The sequence below is a fragment of the Emys orbicularis genome, chromosome 14, assembly GCF_028017835.1.
Source record: "Emys orbicularis isolate rEmyOrb1 chromosome 14, rEmyOrb1.hap1, whole genome shotgun sequence".
Lineage (NCBI taxonomy): Eukaryota > Metazoa > Chordata > Testudines > Emydidae > Emys > Emys orbicularis.
In genome coordinates this window covers 36,825,096-36,831,603 of record NC_088696.1, presented here as the reverse complement: position 1 = coordinate 36,831,603, position 6,508 = coordinate 36,825,096, and positions in this window count along the sequence as shown.

Below are 6,508 nucleotides of genomic sequence, written 5' to 3'. Positions count from 1 at the left end.
AAATGTTAAGGTTACTATGGGACAGCATTGTAACCTACTGCACCAGTCCGGGAAAAACAAACAAGAACTTAAAAGCTAGGAAATGAGTCATTTAAGGCCCCATCAATCATACCTTGCCGATGTAATAAACACATTCTTATCAAGTATATAAGAATGTGTACATCATATCACACACACACCCTTAACTCGGACTCATGGGTTGGTATTGCTTTAACTTTTTGTCCTTCGTCTTGATTTTTGGTATCTAAGTATTTTCTTTGAAAGGCTACTGCCAAATGGGAACCATTATTTGTCAGTTCAGACACAGGCTAATCCGGCAAAGTATTTATTGCTGTTGCTTTAGACTAAATGTCATAGTTATTGGAGGAGTGCACAGTTATGGCTGCGGGCTTTGTTGGAAGTTAATCCGTTTGTCAGAATGTATATACATGATTTGGCTTTTTTTCCAGAACGGTTTTATATAAATCATTTTAAATAAAATGATTGCAGAACAAATAGGAATTTCAGTCAGCGTTACGGTTATTCTAAAGTGTCTGTTACAGGCATATATTTTTAGGGGCTTGAAAACGCGTGACCATGGTCATTAGACTCTATTACAATCCCCTTTATTATTAAGCCGTTCTATTATAGTAGCATCCCAACACACCTGTCAGGATGGGGGTTGCAGTTTAAAGACTGTCTGCACCTCTTTGTTGCTACAGGTTACAGATTACTCCTGTCTGTGTTGTACTGATGGTTGCAACCCCAAGGTCTTTGCAAGCGGAACAGGGGTGGGTGAGTGCAGTGTGGCGACACACGTCTGATGGGGGGAGTGCAGAAGAGATGATGAATCTGGCTGTGTCCTTTTGAAAGGGACTTGGGTAAACGTTGAGCTGTCAATAATGTTGTCCCGCCTTCTCCTGCTCTGAATCGGACACAGATCTAAGGCCAGAAGCGTTACACTCACACCCATTTCCTATTACTCATCAGAGAGCAGCCCAGGCCCTCCATGTCTTCACTACCATCGGCAGCGAAAGAGTGTCTGGGCATGTGTTCTAAATTAGCCTGCAGCCAGCTCCCACTTCTTTATCCAATCTGAAGTGACCAATGCGTCATTCATCTGCCACATTCAATAAGGCAGCATGGTCTGAACAGTGGGATCCTCTAGTCTCCTTATTCTCCCCCTCCAAGATGCATCATATGACACCACCACTTCAGGATCCCAGGCGGGGAGGAGGAGAGTGTCTGGGTGGGTGTCACGTGCCTTGTGGACATGCAGGAAGGAGTCATGTGTACAGACTAACTGGAGAAAGGAAATAAAGGGCATCTGTGAGGCATGGCTAGAAAGGGTTAACCAGCTTGCAGGCTGAATGACCCAAAGCCCCCCTTTGAAGTCATGTTAGAAGGTATGCGAATGATCATTAGGGCCATTCATGCTAAATAGGCTAGAACTTTGAAATGCAAACCTATATTGTTAGAAGTAATACTAATGGTGTGTATCTTAGATGTTACCTGTAAACAGACAGTTCGGGTCTGTCACTATAACTATTGATTCAGAGATCAAAAGGGAATATTAACATTTGGATGAATCTGGGTTTAAAATAATGTCATTGTCTATATGTCTCTATGAAATTTGTATAGACTGCCTAATGGATAAATTGCCCTATGTTAATTTGTGTAACTAATTACTGGTGGTGTTTAGAAAGCAAAAGGTTACATCAAAAGCAGGGCCGGCTCTAGGCACCAGCTAAACAAGCTGGTGCTTGGGGCGGCACATTTTTAGGGGCGGCACGGCCGGCGCCAGAATGCCGCCCCTAAAAATGTGCCCCGGCCGCCCTAGCTCACCTCCGCTGCTGCTGCCGCCCACGCGCCGCTACTCGCCCTCCCTCCCAGGCTTGAGAGCCTGGGAGGGAGGGGGAGAAGCGGCGCCGCGGCCACTCGGAGTCTCCCCCTCCCTCCCAGGCTCTCAAACCTGGGAGGGAGGGGGAGAAGCGGCACCCGCGCCGCGGCCACTCGGAGTCTCCCCCTCCCTCCCAGGCTCTCAAACCTGGGAGGGAGGGGGAGAAGCGGCACCCGCGCCGCGGCCACTCGGAGTCTCCCCCTCCCTCCCAGGCTCTCAAACCTGGGAGGGAGGGGGAGATCCCGAGCGGCCGCGGCGCGCAAAACAGCCGTTTCGCGCGCCGCTGCTCTCCCTCCCAGGCTTGAGAGCCTGGGGGGAGGAGGCAGGGCTGGGGATTTGGGGAAGGGGCGGAGTTGAGGCGGGGCCGGGGGTGGGGTAATTAAAAAACGGGGGGGTGGGGGGGGCGGCCAAAATTGTTTTTGCCTTGGGCGGCAAAAATCCTAGAGCCGGCCCTGATCAAAAGCCTATTGTTTAACCAGGACTGTGTGGTCAAGGGGATGCTAGGACACTGTATAAAAGGACCGGGTCTGTTCCTGTATCTCAGATCCGCGTAGGCTTCATCAGGGGAGTTTGAGTCACACGCCTGAGGGCCCAGTTATGCTGGGACGCCCTGAATATGAGATTTGGACATTGGACTAGGACCTATGAACTGAATTCTAAAGGAACTCTTTGCAACTAGAAAACTCACCATCTCTGCTATGAATCTGACCCTCAATGGATTGAACTCAAGTCTGTCTGTATATTGATCTTTTAACCAGACTCTCTCTCTTTTGTCTTTTACTTTAGTTAATAAGAATTGGCTGTAGCGTGTATTTGGGTAAGATCTGAAACATTCATTAACCTGGGAGGTGATGTGTCCGATCCTGTGGGATTGGTAGAACCTTTTCTTTTATAGGATGAAATAAGATTTTCAGAAATCATCATATTTGACGTGGGTACCTGGATGGAGGCCTGAGGCTGGATCACTTGAAGGGAACTGTGTTGTTTGGACTTCTGAGTAACCAGTGAGGTAATAAAGAAGCTGTTTGATGCTGGCTTGGTGAATCTAAGTATTGGAATATCCACCTGCTTTTGGGGGTTTGGCTGCCCCATTCTTTGGGGTTCAACTTAATTGAGTGACCACAGCTGGCTCCCCACTAGGACACTGGTCACAGCATCCAAAGCCAGAACAAAACTAACCCCGTAGGGGCCCAGTTCAGCCCCAGAACTCCACTGGCTGCAGATAGTGACTTTGGCCCAGTTTTCGGGGTGCAGTAGGGGCTCCTGGAGTGGGGAGGAGTTCACTTGGAAGGAGCCTGTCTAGTCATACTTGGAACCTAAAGGAGTTCAAGTGTGCAGCTCTACTAGGGACATCAGCTTGTAAGTGGCACTGTGAGGAGTTGCCTGTGCAATCGGTTTCAATGATTTCAGCACCCAGATGCACTATTCACAAGTTACAAAGGGTGGTTTTCCTCCAACTGGCAAATCTGACAGCTTGACTTGGGATCCCAGAATAAAGCTGGACTCCTTCCTTCTTGTGCATTAGCAGCAGCAATCAAGTCTCTGCAGGCCAAATTAGGTCTTCAGTTACACCTGTGTGTAACTCCCCCCTCCCCCTCCTTCAATAGGGTAGTACGGATACAACTGATGGGAACTTAAACATTTCTGCTGAGGCCCAAGAAGGCAGAGTCCAGCTCACGGCCCTGTGGCTGTGTTCTCTGCAGGGCAAAGAGGGGTAAAAAGGCAGCAAACCCCTATTTTATGCACAGATCAGCAGCTACAAATGAATAGGGACAAGAAGCAGATCTCTTGAATACGACAGCAACCTTTTTACACAGTCACCTTTCAGAGTAAAGCTGAACATTGAGGACTTGTTGAAACACAAAAGAAAACTGCAGAATAACGCAGTATCTCCCTAACCAGCCAACAATGCACAATCCGCTTACTAGTTCAGGGGCTGCAGTGAGGGAGATCTAGCATCGTATTCACTGATGAAGGAAGCTCTCCAAGCCAGATCCCTCAAAGGTAGTTACAGTTCTAATTTCCATTGAAATCATTGAGGAATGGGGCCTTACTCACTATAGGAGAAGTTGCCATGGGAGTAACTGCATGCTCTGCCATATAAGGTATTTACTGGGAAAGCAGTCAGAGTTTAGATAACGTATAAAATATGATAGGAACGGCAGCGTTGTTTCCATGGCCTGGAAAGCGTAAGATAGCGTGACCCAGCACACCAGATCGGTCTTCCAAGGCATCATCTTCAAGGAAAACATGGAGCAGAAATGGTGTTACAGTGGCTCTTTAGATTGTAAGTTCTCTAGGACAGGATATGTCTGTACAAAGCATAGCACCCTGGGACCCTGATCTCAGCTGGGGCCTCTAGGTGCATCTGGTATGAATAAATAAATAAATACTACCACCGCCTAGCTCTTCTGCAGTGTTTCTATCAGTAGATCTCAAAGCACTTTACAGAGGACGTCAGTATCATATCCCCATTTTGCAGGTCTCCTGAGTCCCGTTCCAGTGTTCTAGCCACTAGGCCTTCTGCCCTGCAAAGATCACTTTCAAAGCGAATTGCAGAGCTGTGTAACCCTTCTATCTGGCCTTTTGGACCCCAGTAAAGGGTAAATTGTGGTGTCAATCAAGTGTCTTTGGTTACAGAATAAATACAAATCCAGCTCAAGCCCCCCACTTTAGAGACACTTCCTGATAAGCACAGAAGTCCAAGAAAACAAAATACAGGAGGGAGTGCAAAAGAATGAGATACACATGGGTGCTTCCCCCTTCAGCCAGGGATGGGCAGAGAAATGTGAAGGTCCCAAGGTTGCACCTTGCTAAACCAATTTAACGCCAAATGGTAAAGCCAGGGCATTCCCCATAGCATCAGGACATAGTACCCAGATAGGAACACAGGAAAACACACCTAATGTCCCCCATTACCGTCCCATCTGAGCATCTCTCCAGCTACAATGCATTTCTCCTCATGCCCCTGTGAGGCAGGGCAGTGCTATCTTCCCCATTGTACAGATGGGAACTGAGGCACTGAGAGACGAAGTGACTTGCCCAGGGTCACACAAGACGTCTGTGGCAGAGCAAGTCTTCCAAATCCTAGTCTAGCGTCTTACCCACTGGACCATCCTTCCTCTCTACCCAACTGCATACAGCAAGTGCCTGCTCCTTAGCACAAGGAAACCTCGGTAGCCACCTCACAGGTGCAGGCAATGAAAGGTTCTTGCCGAGTGGCACTGATGTTGGTATCATCAGCCAGGTAACCATCTGCAATTAACTTTGAACGAGACTCACCAGAGCAGAATCCAGGGCTTGGCACCAGGAACCTGGGGACAACCAAACAAAGCGGAGCGTGAAGGGAAGGAGCCAACTGGCCCCCGGCACTCCTTTCTCCCCTGCCACTGACCGCCTTCTTCACTGCCGGGGCGTGGCACTGCACAGACCCGCTCTCCTGTCTCAGCTCTGGCTGCTGCTTTGCCCAAAGGAAGCTGCCTCCGCCCCCCCAGTTCCTTTAGGTTCCTGAGGGCGGGGCGAGGCAGCTGACAATAGGGCAAAGAACCTGTCCGTCAGGGATTGCTGGCTGGCCAGCAAAGCCAGGGGAGCGTGTTTGCCACTCACTGGGCTTCCCCGGTTTAAGCTGACGCTACGCTTTGGTCTTAAGAGCACATCGACGGTCGTTGCAGGCTGTGTGATGATTCACTCCGCTTAAAGACAACCACCTGGCTCTAGTAAAAATAAACCCTGGCTTGCTCCGGTGCGCTGGGCAGGAAAGGCCATTCCCCCCAGCGGGACGTCGAGCAAGAGGGTAGACACCAAGAGTGCAATGAGGGGGTAGGCAGACGGTAGCTGTGTGCGCTCAGCCCACAAGCTGTGCCCTTCGGGACTGGTTTATCTGGAGGGTGGCCTGACTCATGGGCAGGGGCGGCTCTAGCTTTTTTGCCGCCCTAAGCACGGCAGGCAGGCTGCCTTCGGCGGCTTGCCTGCGGGAGGTCCCTGGTCCCGCGGCTTCGGCGTACCCTCCGCCGAATTGCCGCCAAATCTGCGGGACTGGCGGACCTCCCACAGGCATGCCGCTGAAGGCTGACTGACTGCCGCCCTCGCAGGGACCAGCAGGGCGCCCCCCGTGGCTTGCCGCCCCAGGCACGCGCTTGGAGAGCTGGTGCCTGGAGCCGCTGCGGCTCATGGCTCAGTTCCTGATCAATCTGAAAGCTTCCGTACAGACATTCACGGAGAGGCAGCAAGGTTTACGCGCGCCTCAGAAGACGTCCTCTAACGGATCCACCTGCTGCTCCACCAGCGTCACCGTGCTGGGAATGAAGAACTGCTCCTGGGGGAGACCGACACACTTTTGGCCCCAGACACGAAAAAGCTGCCAAATAAGCCAGGGCGACACTTCGTGTTGCAACATCAGTAGCGATATTGCCTCTGAGAGACCTTTCGGCCTAGCTCAACTATAGTAATTGGTTTAATATCAGATGCTTCCCCGTGGAGCGGCCTGGATATGGCGGAAGGGCGCAGGGCCCCTCCAGTTACTCTGACGACAGACTCCGAGGTTACTGCACGGAATCAAGGTTTTACAGCACAACGAGAACCAGAGCCACATGAGACGTCCTGTAGAAATATCAGTGTGCTGCTGTGCGA